The 27,891-nt window shown below is 47.6% G+C and overlaps 1 non-coding gene across 1 annotated transcript; it reads right to left on the reverse strand.

The window, feature by feature from the left end:
- Window positions 1-12,843: 12,843 nt before the first annotated feature.
- On the reverse strand, window positions 12,844-12,945 carry LOC129023754 (U6 spliceosomal RNA). The gene has a single exon (XR_008496902.1). It is a non-coding gene; the product is annotated as a U6 spliceosomal RNA (small nuclear RNA).
- Window positions 12,946-27,891: the final 14,946 nt, after the last annotated feature.

The following is a 27,891-nucleotide window of genomic DNA, read 5'->3' on the forward strand; positions in this document are numbered from 1 at the left end:
AGCCCTAAAAAGGAAGGAAATTCGGACACAGACCACAAGATGGATAAACCTTGAGGACATTGTGCTCAGTGAAATAAGAGTCTCAGTCACAAAAGGACGAATACTGTATGATTCCACTCAGATGAGGAATCTAGAGGAGTCAAATTCGTAGAGACAGGAAGCATTCATAGAATGGTGGGTGCCAGGGCCTGGGGCGACGGGGATGGAGAGCTGGTATTTAATGGGGACTTAGGGAAAATGAGAAAAGTTCCGGAGGTAAATGGTGGTGAAGGCTGTACCACGATATTAATGAACTTGGTGCCGCTGAATTATATGCTCAAAGATGATTAAAATGGTCAATTTTATCTTATGTATATTTTACCACTTTGAAAAATATTTAATAAATAAAAATAAATTAAAAAAAAAAGGCTGAATGAGGTGGCTTACACCTGTAATCCCAGCACTTTGGGAGGCTGAGGTAGGAGGATCACCTGAGGTCAGGAGTTCGAGACCAGCCTGGCCAACATGGTGAAACCCAGTCTCCACTAAAACAAAAATTAGCCAGGCATGGTGGCGGGCACCTGTAGTCCCAGCTACTCAGGAGGCTGAGGCAGGAGAATCACTTGAACCCAGGAGGCAGGGGTTGCAGTGAGCTGAGATCACGCCACTGCATGCCAGCCTGGGCGACAGAACGAGACACTGTCTCAAAAAAAACAAAAAGAAAAAAGAAATCACCTGAAAATGAACATTGTAAAACTTCTGTCTTACAGAGAGTTGCCCTAGGCCAATTTCTGCAATTGCTTTTTCTCAGTAGAGGGCTCCTGTCGCAGCTTCCAGGTTTTCATCTACCTCCCTTCCTACTGAAGTGAATTGCGCTCCAGGCTTCTCCCAGGAGGCACCCAGAGTGCAAATGCTGCCCAGCTACCAGCTGCAGCCGACACATGCCTGCTGTAATCTGATGAGCGAGCAAACCCCTGTCCCAGAACAAGAGTTGAGATCATTCGTGCAACAGCAGGACGAAGCCTATTGCTAGCAACTCCTCGTGACCGGCCCCGCCCCAGCAGCGGCTAGCCCACAGGCCTCGGCGGAAAGAAATACCGTAAATGTAGCAGCGACTGTCATCGCTATTTTATTTTCTCTTTGGCCTCTGGGTATTCACACCGCTTCCCCATTATTAGTCATATTATATCATCAGCCACAATTGTGCTTGTCAACCACACGGGGAGGGAGCTACCATTAGAATACGGGGGCATGGAAGAAAGAAAAGAGAAGCAATCCTTTTCTGGGGAAGGAGGAAAACAGGAAGGGTGGCTGCTGCATTGATGGTGCGCCCGCCGCGTAGCTGTGGCTGGTGACAGACGAGGCAAAGTGGGAGACTTCATCTGGTCAGGACCCCATGGGGATTTGCTGTTGCTTTTCCCAGTCTCAGGGGCCCTCAGAGCCAGAAACAATACAGTTGTGGACAGAGGTGGACAGAGGCCAGGCCCGCCCGTTGGCTGGTGCCTGACTCGGTGCGTCTGTGGGCTGCTTCCTGAGCAAGAGGTGACTGTGGCCAGCCTGATGCAGGGCAGAGACACCGTTTCCATGGCAACCGGCTCTAACAATAGTGATGCACATTTCTGGCCGAAGCACAGTGGTGGGAAGAACTTGGACCGGGGAACCAGAATGGCCTGGATTGGAGTCCAGTTCTGCTACTGACAAGCCGCGTGGTGGGGGCGAGCTGTTGAGCCTCTCTGAGACGGATATGATGGCAGCACCGGTGGAAGCGCCTAGCATGGTACCCGAGACCTAGTAAGGGCTCGGTGATGCTTGGTCACCGTCCACCATCCTCCTCCCCTTCAGCCTATGGTGAAAAATACAGTCCTGTCCATTTTGGTAACAAAACTCCAGACACCACCCTGCCCATTCGGACCGGTTCTGTACTTCCTTCCATTCATGGAGAAAGGAGCCTCGAAGGGACAATGATCACCGTCTCCTTCTGAGAACTGTGCTGGCTGGCATCCTGCAGAGACCGAAGGGCCAGTTCCTAAGGACATGGCCTGGGTGTCCTGCCCATCTAGTCTCTGCCAGATGGCAGGCCATGACCCCAAAATCAGCAGCGATGATAATGAAGCGAGTGAAGCAGTATGGAGATGGCCAGTGATCACAATCCCAGATAACTAAAGGCAAATCTGTGACAAGTAAACTCAGTGACATGTATATGCTTACCGCAGTGTTCAGTATGCAGTTAGCACATAGCCGATGCCAGTCGCCTGGCTTAACCTCTTCTTTTCTTTTGGAATATGAACAATCCATTTCATGCATAGGAACTGTCAAGCACAACTGTGTGCGGCGGCTCACACCTGTAATCCCAGCACTTTGGGAAGCCGAGGCAGGCAGATCACTTAAGGTGAGGAGTTTGAGACCAGCCTGGCCAACATGGCAAAACCCCATCTCTACTAAAAATACAAAAATTAATCAGGCATGGTGGCAGGTGCCTGTAATCCCAACTACTTGGGAGGCTGAGGCAGGAGAATCGCTTGAAACTGGAAGGCGGAGGTTGCAGTGAGCCAAGATAACGCCATTACACTCCAGCCTGGGCAAAAGAGTCAAACTCCGTCTCAAAAAAAAAAAAAAAACTGTCAAGCATGAGGCAAGGTGAGGCCAGTGGCTGGCAGAACCAGCAGTACAGGGGCAAATAGTCCTCTTTGGCCTTAGTTTATTGCTTGCTTAGAGACTGAAGGGAAGAGCAGCTGCAGGCACCAGCTCCCCATGGCCCTTGTGCAGGGCAACGGCACAGATGCCAAGGCATTCCACCGCTCAGGAGCCCATTGAGACCGCAGCTAAGAGGTTTCAGGTCCTCCCGCTATACCCTAAGGGATGGAGGGACCAGGCAGAAAGTCTCATACCTCCTCTGAATCTGGGAGAAACCAGACATCCAGAGTCTCATGATAACCTCCTCGGTAGAGAGGGAAGCCAATGAGAAACAGTCTTGTCGCAGCTCCTCATAAGCCCCCCAAGTTCTCATGGTCAAAGGGGACCACAAGACTTTCAGCCAAGATTCAGACCAGCTGTGTTTCAAACCCAGCCCATGTGACCTGGGTGGCATACACGCAGAGGCCAGGACAGAGCTGTTCTCCCACAAGAGCACATGCAGGAAGCTAAGAAAACACTTGTTCAACCTCATAGAAAGTTTTTTGTTTGTTTTTGTTTGTTTTTGCTACGAATTTCTTTAAAAGGTGATTTCTATACTTGGGTCTTAGTTTTAGGGTTTTTGCTGAGACAGCATCTTTTTTTTTTTTTTTTTTTTTTGAGACGGAGTCTCGCTCTGTCGCCCAGGCTGGAGTGGAGTGGCATGATCTCAGCTCACTGCAACCTCTGCTTCCCAGGTTCAAGTGATTCTTCTGCTTCAGCCTTCCAAGTAGCTGGTATTACAGGCACGTGCCACTATGCCTGGCTAAGTTTTGTATTATTAGTAGAGACAAGGTTTTGCCAAGTTGGCCAGGCTCGTCTCAAACTCCTGACCTCAAGTGATCCACCCGCCTTGGCCTCCCAAAGTGCTGAGATTACAGGTGTGAGCCACCGTGCTGGGCCTGAGACAGCATCTTGCACTTTTGTCCAGGCTGGAGCGCAGTGGCAATGATGCAGGGCAGGTGAGCCCCAAAATTGGGGCTTAGCCCAGGAAGGGTTTTGGTTTTATCCAGGAAAGAGTTCGAGGGTGAGCCGGTGGTGTTAGACAGCAGCTTTGATTGAAGTGGCAGCGCACAGCAGCAGCAGAGGTTCTTCCCCTTGCAGGGCAGGGCTACCCCATAGGCAGTGTGCCCAGAGCAGCAGTCAGAGGCAGGTCTGCACTCACATTATACCCACTTTTAATTATATATAAATCAAGGGGCGGTTTATGCAGAAATTTGTAGGATAAGGGTGTCAACTTCTGGGTTGCCTGGTTGTTGCCATGGAAAGAGGCAGTAACTTCTGAGTGTTGCCACAGCAATTGTAAACTAACATGGCACACGGGTGAGTGTAACTTATGGAAAGCTCCTTCTGCCATCCCCTCTCCTTGTTAGTCCTCAGTTAGTCACATGTCTAAGCCCCGCCTTCAGAGTTGAGTCTCACCTCCTACTTCAGCAGGAGCATGGCTCACTGCAGCCTCAACTTCCCAGGCTCAAACCATGCTCCCACCTCAGCCTACTGAGTAGCTGGGACTAGAGGTGTGCACCACCACGACTGACTAATTTAAAAAAAATTTTTTTTAGCGATGGATTTCAGTATATTGCCCAGGCTGGTCTTCTTTTCTTTTCTTTTCTTTTCTTTTTTTTTGAGACGGAGTCTCGCTCTGTTGCCAGGCTGGAGTACAGTGGCACAATCTCGGCTCACCGCAACCTCCAACTCCCTGATTCAAGTGATTCTCCTGCCTCAGCCTCCTGAGTAGCTGGGATTACAGGCATGCGCCACCACACCCAGCTAATTTTTGTATTTTTAGTAGAGACAGGGTTTCACCATGTTGGCCAGGATGGTCTCAATCTCCTGACCTCGTGATCCACCTGCCTTGGCCTCCGAAAGTGCTGGGATTACAGGCGTGAGTCACCACGCCCAGCCCATTTTTTTAAAAGTGAGGTTTAACATACATACAGTGAAGCGCATACATCTTTTACATGTATAGCTTAAGGAATGTTTATATTTGTATACACCTATGTACTCACCTCCCAGATACTGGACATTTCTAGCATCCAAAAGACCTCCCATGCCTTTCCCTGCCAGTGCACACCCCCTAGAGGCATCCTGACTCCTGTCACCCTTTTGCTTCCTCTTGAACTTCCCATGAATGGAATTATGTAGTGTGTGTTCTTCAGTATCTGGCTTCTTTTGTTCAATATTATGTGTGTGAGATTCCTCCATGGTATTGGGTATAGGAGGAGTCCATTCATTTTTATTGTGGTGTAGTATTCCCTTGCAGGAATAAACCACAATTTATTTACACAAAGCTGCTATGGGTTTCTTTGTCCATGTCTTTTGGTGGATACCCCCTCCCCCCAATTTCTGTTGGGTATATATTCAGGAGCGGAATTGCAGTGTAGGCCAAAAAGTCTACAAATTTACAACACTCTATGAGAATTTTCTTTACATCCTCACCAACACTGGTGGTGTCATTTTCATTTTAGCCATTCTAGTTGGCTATATGACTGAGTACTTTTTTAGCCTTTTTGAGCAGTATCTCATTGTGGTTTTAAGTTCCTTTTGTTAAAAGATATGGGCTGGGCACAGTGGCACTCCAACCTAGGCAACAGAGTGAAACTCTGTATCAAACAAATAAAATAAAATAAAAAATATGGCTAATGATATTCAGCTCCATTTATCATACTTTCTGGTCATTTGATATCATCTTTCATGAGGTGCCTGTTTAAGTCTTTTGCCCATTTTTAATCAGTCTGTTTTTTCTTACTGATTTGTAAAGTTTCTTTATATTCTGGATAGGAATCCTTTATTGAATATACAGAATGTAAACATTTCCTCCCAGTCTGCAGCTTGCATTTTCATGCACTCATTGGTTTCTCTTGATAATCAGAAGTTCTCAATTTTGTCTTTATTTTTATGTATTTATTTATTTTTTGAGACAGACTTTTGCTGTTGTTGCCCAGGCTGGAGTGCAGTGGTGCGATCTTGGCTCACTGCAATCTCCGCCTCCCGAGTTCAAGTGATTCTCCTGCCTCAGCCTCCTGAGTAGCTGGGATTATAGGTGCCCGCCACCATGCCCAGCTAATTTTTGTATTTTTAGTAGAGATGAGGTTTCACTATGTTGGCCAGGCTGGTCTCGAACTCCTGACCTCAGGTGATCCACCCACCTCAGCCTCCCAAACTGTTGAGATTACAGGCATGAGCCACTGTGCCCAGCCAGAAGTTCTTAATTTTGATCAAGTCTAATGTATCAATCTTAATCATTAATCTTTGGGTTAACGATTTTTGTGTCCTGTTTAATAAATCTTTGCCTATCTCAATGTCATGAAGATGTTATATTTTTTTCTAGAAACTTTATTATTTTACCTTTTACATTAATATAGGTCATCTTGAATTAAAATTTGTGCATAATTTGAGGTAGGGACCAAGATTCATTTTTTTCCACATGGATATCCAATTCGGCATCGTTTTTTGACAAGACCATCCTCTTCTCTACTAACTTGCTCAGGTAACTTTATTGTGAATTACATAGCCATCTATGTGTGGGTCTGTTTCTGAACCCTCGATTCTATCTTATGGCCTGTATGTCCATTTTCATACCAATATCACAGTTTAATTAGCTTTGCTTAATTAGGGTTGCTTTATAGTAGGTCTTGATATCTAGCAGAATAAGCCTTCCAACTTTGCTCTTCAAAATTTTTCTGTCTATTCTAGGTTCTTTGAGATTCTGTATAAATCTGTTTGTCAATATCCATTACAAAAACACCACCGGTATTGTGACGAAGATGACGTTTGTTGTATTTTCCTCTAATTTGCTCATGAGGCGGCTCCCAGTTTATAGAGTGGCTGTGAACTCTAGCCCTGCCCTGATGGAGCTTGAGGGCAGGTGGCTGTGGGTGTCACAGTGCATCTCTCAGGGACACTTCTTTATCCCGACGGACTATCTGATGCCTCAGTGTCTGACTGTGACCAGGTGTCCCTCTCACAGGAAACTCGTTTACCCTGTGACGCCCTGTGGATCTTGAAGGACCTGTGTCCTGTTTATTCCCACCAAGACCGCCACTCCCTAGGAGAGCCCGGGAGAGAGTTAGGTCTGGGTGTGTCAGTCAGGTGGGCCTCGGGGGAGACAGCACAACAGAACACACGAAATAACAGAAGCGGTTTATCACTCCCAGGTCCACAGAGAAGGCCCCCCCACCCCCGCAGGGAACTGTGGGAAGTCTGGAGACGGCAGGGAGCTCAACCAGCAGGTGGTGGGGGGTGGAGAGGGAGAGAGAGAGAGACCTGCGGGACTAAAGCCTTAATTGGAATCCAGGTCGTTATCCAAGCAGGTTTTCCACAGGGGGTTCTAACTGGGAGATTTGGGGGATGCATGAGGGCCAAAGGTCACCCTGTGACTGAGAAAGGGTCACTGCTGCATAGACCAGCACAGTCCCTGAGAGGGTGGGTCTTTAAGGCAAGTCAGGTGGGTTGTATCCAACTATCCCTTGGGAAGGGAGTCCCCGGAAGGTGATAGTGTAAGGCAGACAATCTGGATTGACCATCTTGAGGAACTGGGAGGAGGTGAAGAACAGGAAATGATGTCAAGGGTGACTAAGCCCTGTTTCTGGTATGAGAAAGCTAAACCTATATTTAAAATGAATGCTGAGGCTGGGTGCAATGGCTCACACCTGTAATCCAATCCCAGCACTGTGGGAGGCCGAGGCAGGCAGATCACTTGAGCCCAGGAGTTCAAGATCAGCCTGGGCAACATGGCAAAACTCCATCTCTACAAAAAATACAAAAATGAGCCAGGCGTGGTGGAGCGCATGTAGTCCTAGCTACCTAGGAGGCTGAGGCCAGAGGTTTGCCTGAGCCCAGGAGGTCGAAACTGCAGTGATCATGCCACTGCAGCTGGGGGATAGAGTGAGACCCTGTCTCAAAAAAAAAAAAAAAAAAAAAAAAGAATGCTGAGGCCGTTTACTACGATATTGAATCTATAGATGGATTTAGGAGATTGACATAACAACAACATTGAGACTTCCAATCCATAAATGTAGTCTATCTCTCCATTTACCTAGGTATTTTTTGAGACAGACTTTTGCTCTGTCACGCAGGCTGCAGTGCAGTGGCATGATCTTGGCTCACTGCAACCTCTGCCTCCCAGGCTCAAGTGATTCGTCTGCCTCAGCGCCCTGGGACTACAGGCACCAACCACCACGCCCAGCTAATTTGTATATTTTTAGTAGAGACAGGATTTTACCATATTGGCCAGGCTGGTCTCAAACTCCTGACCTCATGATCCGCCCACCTTGGCTTTAAAAGTGCTTTTTTTTTTTTTTTTTTTTTTTTCTTTTAGAGACAGTCACTCTGTTGCCCAGGATGGAGTACAGGGGTGTGATCACAGCTCACTGTAATTTCAAACTGTGGAGCTTGGGCAATCATCCCATCTTAGCCTCCTGAGTAGCTATGAGTATAGCTATGTGCCACAATGTTTGGCTAGTTTTTTAGTTTTTTGTAGATTTGGACTCTCTCTATGTTGCCCAGGCTGGTCTCAAACTCCTGACCTCAAGTGATCCTCCCACCTTGGCCTCTTAAAGCACTAGGATTACAGGTATGAGCCACTGCTCCTGCTTTAATCTCTCTTAGAAATGTTTTGTGGTTTTTAGTGGAGGTCTTACATATCTTTCAAAAGATTTATTCCTAGCTATTTATATTTTCTTGCTATTGTAAGTTGTCTTTGTTTTCTAGTTGTTTGTTGCTAGTATATAGAAATAAACTTAATTTTGTATGTTGACATTTTATCTAGTGGCCTTGCTAAATTTATTAATTCTAATAGTTTGTAGATTTTTTTGGATTTCCTATTTTTACAGTTTTGTCATCAGAAAAAAAAAAACAGTTCTACCTTTTTCCTTTCCAATCGTCATGCCTTTTTCTTTTTCTTGCCTTATTGCACTGGCCAGGACCTCCAGTACCAGGTTGAGCCAAAGTGGTGATCATGGCTGACAAGAAGAAAGTGCTCAATAGTTGCATTTATGTTAACAGTAGGATTTAAAAAAATATATAGTCCTTATCAGATTAAAGAAGTTCCTTTGAAAATGTATTCTTAATTGTTGGAGAGTTTTTATCATGAATAAGTGTTGAATTTTATCAAATGTTTTTCTGCATCAAAGGGCATGATGGTGTGATATTTCTCCTTTATTCTGTTATTATGGAAAATTACACTGATTGATTTTTTTTCAAATGTTAAATCCACTTTGTATTTCTGGGATAAGTTCTACTTGGTCTTGAGGTATCATCTTTTTAATATATCTCTGGATTTGATTTACTAACATTTTACTTAGAATTTTTCATCTATATTCGTGACAGATATAAGTCTGTGTATTAGTCCATTCTCACACTGCTATAAAGACACTACCTGAAACTGGGTAATTTATAAAGGAAAGAGGTTTAATTGACTTACAGTTCAGCATGGCCGAGGAGGCTTCAGGAAACTTACAATCATGGCAGAAGGCAAAGGAGAAGCATGTACCTTCTTTACAAGGCGGCAGGAGAGAGAGCGAAGGGGGAAGTGCCAGACGCTCATCAAACAACCAGATCTCATGAGAACTCGCTTACTATCACGAGAACAGCATGGGGGAAAACCGCCTCATTATCCAATCACCTCCCACCAGGTCCCTCCCTTGACACATGGGGATTACAATTTGGATTACAATTCGAGATGAGATTTGGGTGGGGACACAGCCAAACCATATCAGTCTGTAAATATCTCTTATGTAAGATTTGTGCCTAGCTGTAATATCAGAATTTTTCTGGCCTCATAAAATGAGTTGGGGGGTGTTCTTTTTTTATTTCCTGTGTTCTGTTTCTGAGTTTGCATAAGATCAGTATTATTTCTTAAATGTTTGGAAAATTACCAGTGAAACCACCTGAGTCTGGAGTTTTCTTTGTGAGAAGGGTTTAAATTATAGATTTAATTGTTTTTAACAGTAGATGATTATTTGGATTTTCTACTTAATCTTGTATTAGTTTTGCTAAATTGTAGGGGTTTTTTGTTTGTTTGTTTGTTTGTTTGTTTTGAGACGGAACTTTGCTCTTGTCGCCCAGGCTGGAGTGCAATGGCACAATCTTGGCTCACTGCAACCTCCAACCTCCACCTCCCGGTTTCAAGCGATTCTCTTGCCTCGGCTTCCTGGGTAGCTGGGATTACAGGCATGTGCCATCACACCTGGCTAATTTTGTATTTTTAGTAGAGATGAGGTTTCTCCATGTTGGTCAGGCTGGTCTTTAACTCCCGACTTCAGGTGATCCGCCCGTCTCGGCCTCTCAAAGTGCTGGGATTACAGGCTTGAGCCACCGTGCCCAGCCGCTAAATTGTAGTTTTTAAAGAATGTGTCCATTTCATCTAGGTTTTCACTTTTATTGGCACAAAATTGTTTGTAATATCCTCTTGTTACATTTACAATATCATTAGCCTCTACCACAGTGATGGTCTCGTTTTACTTCTGATATTAGAATTTAAAAAATGTGAGTTTTTCCTGGTTTTTTTTCCCCCTTGGTCATTATTGATGGAATTGTCTATTTTATTATATTTTATTTTTGAGACAAAAGTCTTGCTCTGTCACCCATGCTGCCGTGCAGTGGTGTTGATAGCAGCTGCTGCCATCATGCCAGTGCAGCAGGGAGGCACAGCTGGGGCTGCACACTCCATGGAGCCAGTGGGAGCCCTGACCCTTCTGAGTTGTGGCGGGAGCTCCCCAGGTGCCTCTGCAGCCACCCTCCCAGGTGCAGGACCTGGATGTCTCTGCAGCCTACACCCTCGAGGGCCCAGGAGAGGCTCTCACCCCATCCCTGCTGGCTCCAGGGTGTCTGCTCTCACTGTCTGGCCTCTCTCTGCTCCAGTACCCGCTCTGATCTTGGAATGGGGTTGGGCCCAAGCCTTGGGGCTATGAATGACAGTGGGAGGCAGACAGATTACTGGGTAGAAGCAGGTGGGTCCCCAGTAAGGCCCCACCCTCAGGCTGAGGAGAGCCCGAAGGCTGGAGGCCAGGCTGTCAGTCCCACAGACCAGAATGGGGACTCGGGTGCCTCTTCTGAGCCCACCCATGGCCATCCATTGACCAATCGGCATGCACTTCCTCCCCTCTGAGGTCCATAAAAGCCCTGAGCTCAGCCCGAACAGGGTAGAGGATGGTCAGAGGACAAAGAGGGCAGAGAGACAACGCATTGGCCAGCTGCAGAGAAGAGCTACCCTTTGGAGATGATGGAACAACCAGTTCCAGAGAGGAACTACCCTCCCTGCTGAGAGCTACAGAGATGACCTGCTGGCAGAGAGGAGCCACCCTTTCCAGGGCCTCCTCTCTGCTGAGAGCTGCAGACATCAGGATGACCAGTTGCAGAGAGGAGTACCCTCTCCAGGGCCTCCTCTCTGCTGTGAATGGAACACTCAATGACCTGCCTACAGAGAGGAGCTACCCACTGTGGGCCTGAGCTGTTGTAACACTCAGTAAAGCTCATCTTTATCTTATTCATCCTTCATTTGTCTGTATACCTCATTCTTTCTGGATGCAGGACAAGAGCTCAGGCAAAGGTGCCAGGACCACAGAGGTTTCCGGCCAGAAAATTAACACCCCAAAGGTCCCATAACAGTGTGATCACTGCTCACTGCAGCCTCAACCTCCTGGGCTCAAGTTATCCTCCCATCTAAGCCTCCCAAGTAGCTGGGAATACAGGCATCCACCACCATGCCCAGCTATTTTTTAAAAATTTTTTGTAGAGTTGGAGTCTCATTATGTTGCCCAGGCTGATGTCAAACTCCTTGGGTCAAGTGATCCTCCTCCCTTGGCCTCCCAGGGTGTTGGGATTACAGGCGTGAGCCACCGCATCTGAGCCTGGCCATTTTATTAATTTTCTATTAATCTTTTCAAACACCTACCTGGGCTTTATTTTCTCTATTGCTCCCAGTTAATTAATTAATCTCTACTCCTGTCTTGATTACATTCTTCCTTTCACTTTCTTTTTTTTTTTTTTTAACTATAAGTTCTAGGGTACATGTGCACAACGTGCAGGTTTGATATGTAGGTATACATGTGCATGTTGGTTTGCTGCACCCATCAACTCATCATTTACATTACGTATTTCTCCTAATGCTCTCCCCCACCAGCCCCCCACCCCCCGACAGGCCCTGGTGTGTGATGTTCCCCACCCTGTGTCCAAGTGATCTCATTGTTCAATTTCCACCTATGAGTGAGAACATGCGGTGTTTGGTTTTCAGTCCTTGTGATAGTTTGCTGAGAATGATGGTTTCCAGCTTCATCCATGTCCCTGCAAAGGACATGAACTCATCCTTTTTTATGGCTGCATAGTATTCCATGGTGTATATGTGCCACATTTTCTTAATCCAGTCTATCATTGATGGACATTAGGGTTGGTTCCAAGTCTTTGCTTTCACTTTCTTTAGGCTTAATTTACTCGGTTTTGGGGATTTGTTTTTTTAATTTTAGGAGACAGAAGCTTAGATCATTGATTTTCATCCTTCTTATTTCCTAATACATGCATTTTAAGCTAAAAATCTCCACTTAAGCACTTTTTTAGCTACTTCCCACAAGTTTCAATGTTTATTTTCATTATCACTCAGTTCAAAGTATTTCCTAATTTCCACTGTGATTTCTTCTCTGACCCATAGGTTATTGAGAAGTATGTTGCTTAATTTCCAAACACTTGGGGATTCTCCAATTATCTTTCTGTTATTAATTTCTTGTTTAATTGCACTGTGGTCAGAGAACACACTCTTATGTGATTTCAGCCCTTTGAAATCTGCTGAGACTTGCTCTAGGGCCCAGCATATAGTCTATTTTGGTAAATGTTCCATGGTTCCATTGTTCCTCTCCTGCCCTGGCACCACTGATAGGCGTTTTAGCATTTACTCCTTTATTTTTACCTTACGTAGCTAACATTTTTGTATATTCACCCAATATTTCCCCTATTCTGTGTTTTTCATTCCTTCCTGCATTTTGATGCTTCCACTGGGGTCTCTTTCCTTCAGCCCAAAGAACTTGCTCTGGGGTTTCTTGGAGGTGGAGCTGCTGGTGATGAATTTTCTTAGCTTTTGTTTGGAGACATTTTTGTTTATGCTTCATTTCTGAAGACTATCTCCTCCAAAAGGTTGGCCAGTTTGTTTGGCTTTTTTCTTTCAGCAATTTAAAGATGTCATTCTATCATCTCCTGATTTCCAAAAATGTGAAATGTTTCACCAATTTGCATGTCACTCTTGGGGGCCGTGCTGCCTTCCATGTGTCATTCCAATTTTAGGATACATGCTTCCCAAACAAGCACATAGCATCGTTTGCAAAGCATTTACACATGCCCTTAAAAATACCTTCCTTTCCAGTTTCTCTGTTCAGTCCCTCCCCTCGATGAGGAGCAGAAGAGAGAGGCCACACACCCTCTGCTTGTTTTCTTGGTGTGGGTTTCCAAAAGGTCCTAAAAAAATAATACCCTCTTCCCTCACCCAGGTTCTGAGCAAGCTGAGAAGCACCGCGGGGAGAGGCAGGTGCAGCTCTGCCCCTTTCATCGTGGACACAGGGGCCCCAAGTTGAGAGTGGGAGTGGCATCTGGAACAAGGACAACAGCTCCCATTTAACGAGAGCCTGCGCTTTGCCCGACACCACAGTGGGCACATCTCTCACCTTTTCTCACCCCACCCAGAGCCCCATCCTCTGAGGCAAGTGCTGCCAGCTCCACTGGACAGGCAGGGGACCGAAGTTCTAAGAATTAAGCAACATTCTCGTAGCAGCCAGGTCAGGATTCAAATCCAAGTCTGTCTCAACTGAGCAAGGTTTTTTTTGTTTTTGTTTTTGTTTTGTTTTGTTTTGTTTTGGGACAGAGTCTTACTCTCTCCCCTAGGCTGGAGCACAGTGGTGTGATCTCGGTTCACTGCAACCTCCGCCTCCCAGGTTCAAGTGATTCTCCTGCTTCAGCCCCACCGAGTAGCTGGGATTACAGGCACACACCATCACGCCCAGCTAATTTTTGTGTTTCTAGTAGAGACGGGGTTTCACCATGTTGGCCAGGCTGGTCTCAAACTCCTGACCTTGTGATCCACCCGCTTCAGACTCCCAAAGCGCTAGGATTACAAGCGTGAGCCACTGCGCCCAGACTCGAGCAAAGTTTTAAAAGTGGAATGGGTTTCCGGTTCCCAAGGTAGGCTCCCCACATGACAGCTTTATTAAACGGAGTAGATTTCATCTTTATGTATATGAAATAATAGCATCAAGTCACTCTCCCCCTTGCTCACAATATTTTAGCTATCTTGGCCCCTTTTCCATTTCTAAGACACTGCAAACTCTTTCCCACATTGGAGTCCTCTATGCTGTTCCTTCGGCTGAGATGCTTGTCCTTGCCCTCTTCACTGGCCAAGTCCCACTCCCGCAGGTGTCAGTGTAAATGCTCCTGTTAATGTTGTCCATCTTGATCCCTCCCCAGTTTAAATCAGGTCCTCTTGATAACCTTTTCTCAATCCTGTTCATTTGTTTTCTTTCTAGAACTTACTATACTTTATTTATTTATTATTTTTCGAGATGGAGTTTTGCTCTTTTTGCCCAGGCTGGAGGGCAATGACCTGCCCTTACCTCACCGAAACCTCCGCCTCCCGGGTTCGAGTGATTCTCCTGCCGCAGCCTCCCAAGTAGCTGGGATTACAGGAACCTGCCACCACACCTGGCTAATTTTTTTTTTTTTTTTTTTAGTAGAGATGGTGTTTCACCATGTTGGCCAGGCTGGTCTTGAACTCCTGACCTCAGGTGATCCGACTGCCTCAGCCTCCCAAAATGCTGAGATTACAGGCGTAAGCCACCATGCCAGGCCTATACTTTGTAATCATATAATGTGTCTTGTTATTTTTGTAACCTGTGTTGCCTCCTTTACGAAGGCACAGGTACATCTGTTTAGTTCCTGGCCACGTGGGCACCTGGCACTGAGTACTTACTTGTCCATGCTGATTGATGTCCTCCCCCAGCCCCCATCTTCTTTTCAGAAGTTTCCTCTTTCTGCTCCGAGAGGGGCTAAGCCAGCCGTGGCTCCCTTCCATCCCGATTCCAGTGGAGACAAGCCGGGGAAGTTTCTGGGAGCTGCACGGGTGAGCAGAGTTGGAGACCTGGCATGGCTGTACTGGCTGGGTCACTGCAGGGTGACTGGCGGCTCGGCTTGATAACACATTTACCTGAGTCATCTTTGGCAAAGGTTACCAGGCTCCAGGATGGAACACGCATGGGGGAAATGCCTCTTCCGTGACACACCCACCTCGCTCTAAAGTGAGATGAGGGAGGGAGGGCGCGGCCACCAGGTAATGAAGTCTAGAGGTTACTAGAGTTGAGGGATTGATGTGTTGGGTATGGGCTGGGTCTCATTTCCAACAAGCTCAGGACAAAACCCTGTTCATGTTAGAGGGCTTTGGCCAAATTCTGTCCTGTGGTGTTTGGGTGAAGTTCTGTCTTCACAACTGGTTTTAGTTCCTTCAGAGTAAGAATTATTTGTATTTTATTTATTTATTTATTTATATTATTTATTTATTCATATTATTTATTTATTTATTTATTTGAGATGGAGTCTCACTGTCTCCCAGGCTGGAGTACAGTGGTGCGATCTCGGTTCACTGCGAACTCCACCTCCCGGGTTCAACTGATTCTCCTAGCTCAGCCCCCCAAGTAGCTGAGATCACAGGCATGCACCACCACATCCAGCTAATTTTTGTATTTTCAGTAGAGACGGGGTTTTGCCGTGTTGGCCAGGCTGGTCTCGAACTCCTGACCTCAGGTGATCTGCCCGTCTTGGCCTCCCAAAGTGCTGGGATTACAGGCGTGAGCCACTGTGCCCGGCCTGTTTTTTAAAATTTCTATTTGACAAATGAGGAAATGGAGGCCCAGGCCTTGCTGCACTAAGAGGGCTCTGGATCATGACCCAGGTCTGGGCGACACTTAGGCCTCTTGACTCAGGGTGGAGGTATAAACAGGGGAAAAAACAAGCCAAACCAAAAAAAAAGCATAATCACTAATGGCATTGAAAACAATTAAGACTTTGAGGCCAGGTGCGGTGGCTCATGCCTGTAATCTCAGTACTTTGGGAGGCCAAGGCAGGCGATCATGAGGTCAGGAGATCGAGACCATCCTGGCTAACACATTGAAACCCTGTCTCTACTAAAAACACACAAAAAATTAGCTGGCGTGGTGGTACGTGCCTGTAGTCCCAGCTACTTGGAAGGCTGAAGCAGGAGGATCACCTGAACCCAGGGAGTGGATACAGTGAGTCAAGATTGTGCCACTGCACTCCAGCCTGGGCAACAGAGCAAGAGTCCATCTCAAAAAAAAAAAAAAAGATTTTGAAATGTAAAGCTGTAAAATCCTGTACCCTTCTCTACAGCCCCAGGCTTGCTGACAGGCAGAGGTCAAGGCCACGTCTGTGCTGTGTTTTTCCACTGCTGTGGGCTCCCCTGCCACGGCTCACTTATCTGCAGCTCATGGGCCACGTGGATTTCAATGCAAGGGGGTGGCACTGGTCTTTGCTTATGCTGGGTGGGTGTCACCCTGGAATTCCTTTCCTGGGACTGCATAAAACAAACAAACCCCCAAACCTCTAATGAAATGGGGTATAACAAATCAATGAAGGTTCTGCAGAGAGGCAGATGATCGCGTCTGTAAAATATTTCCAGAAACCGTGGCAGTTCCTGATGCACGTGATGGGAACACTGCCTCGGTGGGTGACTGTCCCTTTGCTGCCTCACCAGAATGAACCTCTGAGTGCCCCGGGAGCCACTCGAGGACGATGAGAAGGTAAACTGACTCACTTCAGCAAAACAGATTTGTGGCAATCATGTTGTGGCAGTAATTACAGTTTATGGCAGGAGATATATGCTTAGCAAAAATAAATACAAATAACACGACTCATGCGGTGGCAGCCTTCACTTTGGGACTGGTTTTTGTTTGTTTATTTGTTTTTGTTTTTGTTTTTTTTGACAGAGTCTTTCTCTGTCACCCAGGCTGGTCTCGGCTCACTGCAACCTCCACCTCCCAGGTTTAAGTGATTCTCCTCCGGCCTCAGCCTCTTCAGTAGCTGGGATGAGAGGCACGCGCCACCACGCCCGGCTAATTTTTGTATTTTTAGTAGAGTTGGGGTTTCACCGTGTTGGTCAGGCTGGTCTTGAACTCCTGACCTCATGATCCACCTGTCTCAGCCTCCCAAAGTGCTGGGATTACAGGCATGAGCCACCACGCCAGGCCTTTTCTTTTTTTTTTTTCTTTTGTGATGCTAGCATAGCTTTTAGAGGCACATTGAATAAAATTCACAACATCTCTTTAGGGAGAGGCAGCGTATGTCCTTTGGAAATAGCTCCAAGCCGGTAACCTATCAAAGCAGGGAGGAGATAAACCTGAGCTCAGGCAGCCACTGGCTTGATAGCCATGTGGGTCTGGACAGGTCACTTCAACTCTCTGAGTCTATTTCCTGGTGGATAAAGTGGAACTAATAATGCCTGCCTCACACCATGGTTATTATGTGAATTAGAGAAACCATGTGACAGTCCCCAGCCTGGCACTGGGTAGCGGCTTTGAAAATGCAGGCTGGGGCTGGGCGCACTAGCTCACACCTGTAATCCCAGCATTTTGGGAAGCCGAGGCAGGTCGATCACTTGAGGTCAGGAGTTCGAGACCAGCCTTGCCAACATGGTGAAACCCCGTCTCTACCAAAAATACAAAAATTAGCTGGGCATGGTGGTACGCGCTTGGAGGCTCAGGCAGGAGAATCGCTTGAACCCAGGAGGTGGAGGTTGCAGTGAGCCAAGATCATGCCACTGCACTACAGCCTGGACTACAGAGCAAGACTGTAAAAAAAATAAAGAAAGGAAGGAAGGAAGGGAGGGAGGGAGGAAGGAAAGGAGGGAGGAAGGAAGGGAGAGAGGAAATGCAAGCCAGCTATCTCTGTGTGCAATCACAACCATTGGTATAATTTACTATGCTCTCTCCATTTTAGCTATTGGTGTGGGTCTGCACCATAATTTCTACCGAGAACCTCCTAGATTCTGGGCAAGAGGCAAGCAAATGACATCTTAGGGAGGTTAAGGGACTTGACCAAGGTCACAAAGCTGGTAAGAAGCTGAGCTGGAATTAAAAGACAGTTTCTTTTTCTTTCTTTTTCTCCCTTGCTTCCTCCCTTGCTCTGTCTTTTCCTCACTCCCTCCCTTCCCTCTTCCCTCCCTTCCTTCCTTGTTTAAATATCGCCCCCCAAAATGTTCATGAGGTCAGCTTTTTGAAGGGCTACCTTTCAAGGTAGCAGTTGTCACATAAACCATTATTGCAAGGGTTGTCCTCTCTGCCCGCCCCCTGCCATCCCCGCCCCCTCCCTGCCACCCCCTGCCGTCACCCCCTCTCTCCCCAGAAGTCAGAGGCCATGCAGATATTCTGGGGAAGCCCCCAAGGCCACTGTCAGGCAGCCCACACTAGCTCCGCCAGCCAGGAAAGTGTGACCTCACAGCAGCAGTCCCCTCGTGAATTATCTCCTTCCCCGTCCACGTCCACGCACTGTTAATCTCACCGCCTATCCACACCACCTCTGAAGGGTCTGCGGGGAAAATTGAGCTATGTGGGCTACTTAGTAGCTACAGGGAGAAGCACGGCCTGAGCAGCTGGAGGATTATGTATGGGCTTGTTGACTTTGCTTTGTCCTTGCCCTTGCTCGCCGGTTGTCCCCATTAAGCTGTGAACTAGGCGGTGGGATGTGAACATGGTGAGGGCCTCACATCCCTCCACTGGCTCATCCAGCAGCGTGTGTCAGCAGGCCTGGGCTGTCATGAGCCATAGTTCAATAGATACACCTGAGGTTCCCATTTTAAACATGTTTTCGGCTGGGTGCAGTGGCTCATGCTTGTCATCCTAGCACTTTGGGAGGCCGAGGTGGGCAGATCAGTTGAGGTCAGGAGTTAGAAACCAGCCTGGCCAACATGGTGAAACCCCGTCTCTACTAAAAATACAAAAAAATTAGCCAGGCATGGTGGCGGGAGCCTGTAATCTCAGTTACTTGGGAGGCTGAGGCAGGAGAATTGCTTGAACCTGGGAGGCGGAGGTTGCAGTGAGCCGAGATCATGCCATTGTGCTCCAGCCTGGGCGACAGAGCAAGACTCCATCTCAAAAATAAATAAATAAATTGATTAATTACATTAAATAAAAATGTTTTCGACAGAGGAAGCAGGGGGATGAAGCTGGAGAACGCGCTGGCGGTCGCCAAGGAAATGGTGCTGGCGGCTGGAAGAAGAGAGGCAAGGCGGAGAGGTGAGCTGAGCCACCACCCAAGGCAGGTGCAATCAACAAAGCGGGCCATCCAACAAGTGCGGATTGTGAGTATCAGGACCCGAGACCCCCATGTGGCCCGGGTGGAGTGCCGGACAGGTGACTGCTATAACCACAACTGGGAATTAAGAGAGGCGCACGCATCATCTCTTTCAGCGTCACAAGAACCCCAGAGGCGGCCCAGCTGAGGGGGGCAGTATTGATAAGAATGGGGTTCGGCTGGGCGCGGTAACTCACGCCTGTAATCCCAGCACTTTGGGAGGCCGAGGCAGGTGGATCAGTTGAGGTCAGGAGTTAGAAACCAGCCTGACCAACATGGAGAAACCCCGTCTCTACTAAAAATACAAAAAATCAGCCAGGCATGGTGGTGCATGCCTGTAATCCCAGCTATTCAGGAGGCTGAGGCAGGAAAATCGCTTGAACCTGGGAGATGGAGGTTGTGGTGAGCTGAGATCATGCCATTGCACTGCAGCCTGGGCAACAAGAGCGAAACTCTGTCTCAAGAAAAAAAAAAGAGAGAGAGAGAGAGAATGGGGTTCACCGCGTCAGAGGAGGGATGCACAAGCCCGAGTCAACCAGGAGAAACCAAGTGAGTCTGGGGGTTGCAAAGATCACCAGGACCCCAGGGAGAAAGAGACAAAATGAGCAGAGGAAACTGCAGATTGTTTGCCCTCTGGGGGTGCCAAGGGGTGCTGTGGTCTCCCAGACAGCCAGGGAGGGAGGGAGCCAGCCCTGCTCTCAGTTGCCCTGGCAACGCAGCCAGTCTTGGTGCAGGGAATTAGAATGAAAAAGCTGCATGCAAATGAGGTAAATTGCAATTGGGGGGAAGAGCAAACACTTGGTCTGTCCTTGAGGCCGCACTGGGGAGGCGTCCAGGAGGTATTTGTGCAGCAAAGAATGAGGCCGCGAAAAGAACTCGCATTGCATAAAAGCCTACACCAGGCCCAGGGTGCCCAGGGGTCCCTTGGGTCCTGGTGGATCCCCCGCTTAATTGGTGATGGTCAGATGTCTGGTGAATGTCAGGAGTCCCATGGCTGCCCCTGACCAGTATAATGCCTGCTGCGGAGACCAGAGGGAGCAGGATCAGCTGTCAGTACTACTAGAATTATCTCCTTCTTACAGATGAGAAAGCAGAGGCTTGGAAAGAGTGCACGACTCACCCAAGCTCACACAGCTGGTGATAAATTCAAAAGTCAGATTCCAGACCCCTCAACCATTCACTCACTAAGAACCCCAGGGGACTGGGCATCTGCCCTCATACCAAAAACAAACAATTCTCTAAAGATGAATCCCCCATATTCTGACAAGTATTCTGCTACCCACCTCGTCGCTCCAAACTGAAACCCACCAATGCAGCCCTGCGCACCTGTATTGTTAATGACTTTTATAAAACATGAGAGAGGGCCAGGGACCATGACGCACACCTGTAAACCCAGCACTTTGGGAGGCTAAGGCAGGAGGATCAATGGAGAACAGCCTGGGCAACACAGCGAGACCCCATCTCTATAAATAAATAAAGTAAAAATAAAATGTGAGGGACAACCAAGGAGCACTGGACTTTGAGGAATGCCTCTGACATTCAAGGTGAAAGTAAACAGCTGGGCACAGCGGCTCACACCTGTAATCCCAGCACTTTGGGAGGCTGAGGTAGGGAGATTGCTTGAGCCCTCGAGTTCAAGATCAGCCTGGGCAACATGGTGAAACCCTGTCTCTTCAAAAAATAAAAAAATTAGCCGGGCGTCGTGGCATGTGCCAGTAGTCTCAACTGCTTGGGAGGCTGAGGTGGGAGGATCACTTGAGCCTGGGAGGTTGAGGCTGTGGTGAGCTGTGATTGTACCACTGCACTCCAGCCTGGGCGAAAGAGTGAGACCCACACACAAAAAACAGAATAAACAAATAGAAAAAAAAATCCCTAAAGTAACAGATAATTAAGGAAATGAGTGAGAACTTCAAAAACAACCACCACAAAGACCTCTAATCAGGATCCCTAGAAAGACTGGAGAAGATGCTGTATTCATAAACCAAGAACTGACTACTCTGAGAAAGGAACGTTCTGAAAACAGGAGAGAGATCCTGTCTCCAGTGATTGGCAGAGCAAGAAATAAAGGAATGTATATATTGCCAAAAGAGAAGTATATTGCCAAAAGAGAAGGAGGCACAACAAGAGGACAAGAAAAGGTGCAGGGAGACGGAAACTCCCAGCAAAGGAAGGCGCAGGAGCCGGGATTTCTGGGCAGTGCCTGCCGTCCCTGGTGACTGAGAGGCCAGTCCTGCAGCAGTGGCTCACCTGCCCCACCCCCACGCCACCCCTGCCGGAGGAGTGCCCAATCTGTCCTTTCCCCGTGGGTCAAGAGGCAAGTTGTCTACTGTTCCTCTGGCTAACCCTACCTTGAAAGTGATTCCTTATCCCCCAGAGCAGGCAATGGAAAAAGAGATGCATTGTGCTCTGGTCCAAAGCCTGCATTCCCTTCTGTGGGGGTGGGGGAGACAGGGTTGGGGGGGTGCCAGTGTTTATTTTCCTAACCGACAGATAGCCTGGGATTATGACCTAACTTCAAACCACCCAAGCAAGAATGTGCTTCTATTGTTTTGTCTTCAGAAGCCACCTTAGTGTGTAGTGCAGGGTCGACCCTGGAAAATAGAAGTCATGGAAACTAAGATGTGATGAGGGACTGGGCTGATAAATAGCTCAGAGCCGGGCAGGAGCCAGCTAATCACTGCTGCAGAGAAGCAACAGCTCTGATTCCCCTAAGTTAGCCCAAGCCAGAGGAATGCTGACAGTATGATCTGCCTGGCCTGGGAGGGGGATACCAGGTCACTGGGATGAAGATAGGCAGGGCTGGGCAGTCAAAATCCTACAACACAGATAGCCCCCAAGTGCAGAGAACTCTAGAGGCCACGCCTGCGTATGCAAATAGGATGGAGCCACACTGGCGGACCAAGATGCCTTCCTGTGACCCCGAGACCCTGAAGCCGGAAGGATTGTCTTAGATTCCCAAAGGGCAGCTGCTTCTCAAAGGGTTACTACTGTCATCTGCCCTTGGTCAAGGGCATCCTTGGTGAGGGTGGGCGTTTGAAGAAGCAGTCACATTTTGTGTATTTGTATTTCTCATCCTTATGTCACATTTGTGTATTTGTATTTCTCATCCTTATGTCACAGAGCATCCACTGATCTGAAAGTGAAAAAACAATTGTGTATGCTTCGAAGTCATAGAGACTTGGGTAAAATTCCTGCTTCTGCCACGTACTGGCTGTGTGATCCGGGATCAATCCCTGAGGCTTGCTGAGCTCCAGTTTCCTTGTCTGCAAATGGGAGAAGTTACTTTTTTTTTTTTTTTAGACAGAATCTCGCTCTGTCACTCAGGCCGGAGTGCAGTGGTGCTATCTCCGCTCACTGCAACCTCCGCCTCCCGGGTTCAAGCCTCCCAAGTAGCTGGTACTACAGTCACGTGCCACCATTCCCAGCTAATTTCTGTATGTTTAGTGGAGATGGGGTTTTGCCATGTTGGCCAGGCTGGTCTCGAACTCCCAACCTCAGGTGATCTACCCGCCTCAGCCTCCCAAAGTGCTGGGATTACAGGCGTGAGCCAGCGCACCTGGCCAGGAAGTAATTTTTACACTGAGGTGAGGCTCAAGCAAGTCTCCCCTCCTCAAGGGAAGGCTCTGTTCTTGATGGGTCCCTGTTCTTATACCCTTAATGCCTCAAGGAAGCACTCCTTCAAGACACAGCTTAATTTTTCTAATGGCCAACACCCTTGTGTGGTGGGTGCCATGGGCAATGCCACTTCTGGGTGCTTTAAAGGCAGCAGCTCGTTCGATACTGACACAGCCCTCTAAGCTAGGATTTCTTTGCATCATCTCCTTTTGCCGATGGGGAAACTGAGGCTCAGAGAGGTTGTGTAATGGAGCCAAGGTCACATGTCAGCAGCAGCAGCAGAATATACTGGCAGAGAACCATGTTCAGACCCCCTTCCCTTCACCTCTGCGCTCTAGGGCCTCAGAATCCTTTTTTTTTTCTTTTTTGAGACAGGGTCTCACTCTGTCACCCAAGCTGGAGGGCAGTGGTGCAATCTTGGCTCATTGCAGTCTCCAAGTCCTAGACTCAAGTGATCCTCTAGCTCAGCCTCCTGAGCAGCTGGGACTACAGATGCACACCGCCATACCTGGCTAATTTTTGTATTTTTTTTTTGTAGAGACAGGGTCCTGCTAGATTGCACAGGCTGGTCTCTAGCTTCTGGTCTCAAGTGATATTCCCACCTTGGCATCCCAAAGTACTGGGAAGAATACTTTTAAAAATGAATCTTCTGCCGGGTGTTGTGGCTCACGCCTGTAATCCCAGCACTTTGGGAGGCTGAGGCAGGAGGATCACTTGAGGCCAGGAGTTAGAGGCCAGTCTGGCCAACATGGTGAAACCCCATCCCTGCTAAAAATACAAAAGTTAGCCGGGTGTCGTGGCGCACGCCTGTAGTCCCAGCTACTTGGGAGGCTGAGGCAGGAGAATTGCTTGAGCCTGGGAGGCGGAGGTTGAGGTGAACAGAGATCGTGCCGTTGCACTCCAGCCTGGACAACAAGAGCAAAACTCCATTTAAAAAAAAAAAAAAAAAGTCCACTTAAAGTATTAGTAACTGGATTATTAAGGAAAAAAGAGAAGGAAAGAAAGAAAGAAAGCCACAGGTAAATAAACGACTTTGGAACTCATCCTGGGGGATGGGGGCTCAGCAAAGATCTCCAAGCCAGACTCCCATTGTTCTCACAAGAAAACTCTGTAGTTAGGTCTCAAGTAGGTACTGATTGCAACACAAACAATTACAAGCTGTAAATGGCCTCTGCTCAGGGGAGAGGTCCAGGGATCCCCCCATGCATGCATGCATCACTAGGAGCTATGTAGAAATGTTTCAGGTCCCTTCTCTACATGAGCTTAACCCAGTCAGATGAACAGCAGCGAGACCAGGAGCATTCCATTTACTGAGTGAGTTTAAGGTTTTGGGTTGTTTTTTCTTTGAGACAAGGTCTGGCTCTGTCACCCAGGCTGGAGTGCAGTGGCACAATCTCGGCTCACTGCAACCTCCACCTCCCAGACTCAAGCGATCCTCCCACCTCAGCCTCTTGAGTAGCCAGGACTACAGGCGCGCATTACCATGCCTGGCTAATTTTTGTATATTTTGTACAGATGAGATTTTGCCATGTTTCCCAGGCTGGCCTCAAACTCTTGAGCTCAAGTGATCCACCCACCTTGGCCTCCCAAAGTGCTGGGATTACAGGTGTGAGCCACCACACCCAGCTCGATTCTTCTTTATAAGCCCTTCGGAGTAGGATCAAACCAATCCAGCCATTGGAGTCTTTCAAAGATGACACAGATGTGAGGTGAGTTTTGCAGAATCACAGGCTCAGTTTAGAAGCTGAGGCCGTGGTTGACTCCAGGAGCTTCTAAGGCCTTATTTATTTGTTTAGTGGCTGGAAGGTCAGATGGGGAGAACCCTGGGTGATGTTTTCTGCAGAGGTGGACAGCTGTATTTCAGTCCCGCCCACCTCTAGCCAGCTATTATTCCCTGCTCATTTGCCAGGAACCTAGCTGCAGATAGGCTGTCCTGCTGGGGGAACAGTTTTACTGGAAAAAAAGTGCCTGTCACATTTTTTACTGGAAAAGTTGAGAGGGTGGGAGGCAAGACTGGCTGGTTTCAGGTTCCCATCCATGTACTTAAGGCAAGCTGGGCTGACAAAAGCACCACTCCCTCAAAACCCAGGGCAGGTTTTAGACCAATAACAGCCGAGTTTGGTTAAAAACGGTGGAAAATATTGGTGCTTTCTCATGGTTTTGGCCCTAGATCGACTTGATGCCACTCCAGAGGTTCTAGCATTCCCAGCCTGCAACTGCAGATTCTCAATTTCTTTCAGAAAACAAGACGCCTCTCAACCAGCAAAATTGGTCATTTTCAATCTCGGTTTCCTTCTTGCCATTGTGTTAGTCCAATCTTGTTAAACCTATGAAGAGTGAGGGTCAGAGCCGTGTAGCCCTAAGTTATATTCCCAACACTTACAACCAGCCAGCTGATGTGTAGTTAAGAAGCACAACCTTCACTGGCTTTTACAATTATCAAGAGAGGAGCAGATGGAAGTCACGGGGCAGGGCAGTTTTCTGAGTCTGGTGAATTTTGCTGATATGAGAAGGAAAGTGATAGTTTTAGAATCTGAAATTCGCCATAGAGCAATGTCTTCTCTTCTGACCTCTGCACCTGCCAAGGCCCTGCTCAACCTCTGTCTTCTGTGTCCGGAGAAAGTCTTTCCAACCCCTTTCAGGATGAATGAACCCCCTCTTCTGTGCTCTCATCTCTTTTCTAGACCCCCAACTCATTGCTGTCTGAATAGCTCCATCCCACTAGACCAGAGACTTCCCGAGGCCAAGAGCTGTCCTACCTGCCCAGGACACCCTCATTTGCTTGAATAAATAAGCAAACAGCTCCTTCCTCCAGCTGTCCCAGCCACTAAGTTTCACCTTGACCATGACTGGTGCTTCTCAGACCCAAGCAAAGTAGCTACTGCAGGAAAGGGAACCCCTATAAAAATGAAAAGATGTTCATTAACATGGGGGAACACCTGTTTGACCTCCCAGTTTTCTGCTTGTTGGAAAATATTCCAATTTTTCCTCAGCAAGTAGATTTCCCTTCCCATGCCTTCAATTTCTTTTCCTTTTTTTTTGGAGACAGGGTCTCTGTAGGCCAGGCTGGAGTGCAGTGGCACAATCTCGGCTCACTGCAACCTCCACCTCCCAGGTTCAAGCGATTCTCCTGCCTCAGCCTCCTAAGTAGCTGGGATTACAGGCACGTGCCACCACGCCTGGCTAAGTTTTGTATTTTTAGTAGAGACGGGGTTTCTCCATGTCGGCCAGGCTGATCTCAGGTGATCTGCTGGCCTCAGCCTCCCAAAGCGCTGGGATTACAGGTGCGAGCCACCTCGCCCAGCCCGATTTCTTTTATAATCTGTCCCCAAAAAGGAAACTTACAAAATCCTCTTAAAAGAATATTCTCCACAGCAGTGGCAGATGAAAGAAAATGTTATTGAGTTGCGCGTGCCTTAATCGACATTCACTCTACTCTTAGCCATCTATATTTGTCTGTCTGACCGGATTCCCTTGTAAGTATTTGTACTAAGGAAATTTGACTTGCTGCCATTTGAGGTATTGTGGATAAATGGGCTTTTCAGTTGGCAAATCCAGAACTTTCCATCGTCATCAACCCATACTTTGTGAGCTCCTATTAAGGAGTAATCTCCTTGCTCTACTACGGTCTTGTACATGAGCAAGGAGATTACTAAAGTTTTTAAAGTCAGCTAAGAAAATAAATCAACATTTTTGTTTGTCAGTAAGAGGTTGATGGCATATATATTTACTGTATATATATGTGTGTGTGCACATACACATGTGTAAATAAATGACATACATGGTGAAAGCAATGTTATTTGGTTAAGACTGAAGGCATTGTTGGGAAGGGAGGTGGGGAATTAGATGTTGATACAGTAGGTGTTTCAAATGTCAGATTTCAATGGTAATGGGAAGGAAAAGAAAGAAGAAAAATGGCTCCTTTAGAATATATCAATTCATCATTTCCCATTTGCAAACATTGAAAAAAAAACGAGAGAAGCTGTATGTCTTTCCTTGAGAGCTGCCTTTTAGCTCCCAGAGAGATGGAGTTTGGCTGATGTCAGGGTTACTAAGGAAACGAAGTATGCTTATGAATAGCAAAGCAAATAGACATATAAAACGCAAGTAAATCATTAATTGATTAATATTATTATTGATGGGATCTGGAGAGACTTACATATTCCTTCTTTATTCCAAGCTCTCAAAAGTTTTCTTTCATCGCAAAGCAAACACTCAGAAGGCCACTTTATGGATAATTATTCCCTCTTCGCTTCACTCTCTAGAGACGAAGAAGGGCTCACTCTTGGATTTTAATGGATCAAAGAAAATGGTAAGCCAGGCAAGAGAAGTGTGCTTCATGTTTTCTGTCTTTTTTTAAAACTGATGGCTGTGGTTTTTGAAGAGAATGGAAAATGCATTAGGGATAGTTTGACTTAAACACAAAGCACATTTTGGTTTGACAAACAGATTTGAGTAGAGGCTGAGCCACATCTTCTGACCCATGATTATGTCTGTTGCAATGGTGCCTTTCTCAGTGGCTGGATTCCATGGCAGAGGGGTAGGGCCAGGAGGTGCTGAGTGGTGCCAGGTGCAGGGTGGCACAGTGTGGGGACGGCAAAAGGTGAGGGAAGCCAGTATGCGCTGATGGAAAGCAGAGGGGACGCCAGCCCAGTGGGCAGGTGAGGCCGACGCACCCCTGGGAGGCCACAGTTGCAACACGAGGGTGTGTCCCAGCTTCCTATTAGTGAGTCAGCATTTCCTCTTCTGGCGCCCAACAGCCCTGGGGTCGCTGTGGAGGTTAGGGAGAGGTGAACCGTCCCATCTGGATGATCCTTGTTTGCCTCTGGCCCTCCTTGTCGATTCAGACCACGACCGAGAAACCTTCCCTTCACATTGTGTCCTCCTCCCCTTCGCACTGCAAGTGCCCAACCTGAAATGTGTCCATGGTCACTGCTACCCAGGAAGTGTGCAGTTGGAGACGGGCCCTCTCCCGAGGCCACGCCGCGGGTAGCAGAGAGGTCAGACGGAGAACACGCCCTGTGCAGAGACCTCTTGGAGTTGCCCCTGCCTTGCTGTGTGACCTCAGCCAGCCACTTAACCTCTCTGTGCCCTGGCCGCCAATCCCCTCACAGCACCCCCCTCGAAGGGCTGCTGAGGGCATGCCTTTGCATGCACTGCTCCTATTCTCACAGTGAGGGAAGCAAGAGCCGGGGAAACAGCGTCTTGGTTGGCAACAGGTCCAGCTTCTGGCCCCAGCTCTAGATACTGTGGGTGCCCTCAGAGCCTCCACAGGACTTTCAATGAGAGGGG

The sequence above is a fragment of the Pongo pygmaeus genome, chromosome 23 (genome assembly GCF_028885625.2).
Source record: "Pongo pygmaeus isolate AG05252 chromosome 23, NHGRI_mPonPyg2-v2.0_pri, whole genome shotgun sequence".
Taxonomy (NCBI): domain Eukaryota; kingdom Metazoa; phylum Chordata; class Mammalia; order Primates; family Hominidae; genus Pongo; species Pongo pygmaeus.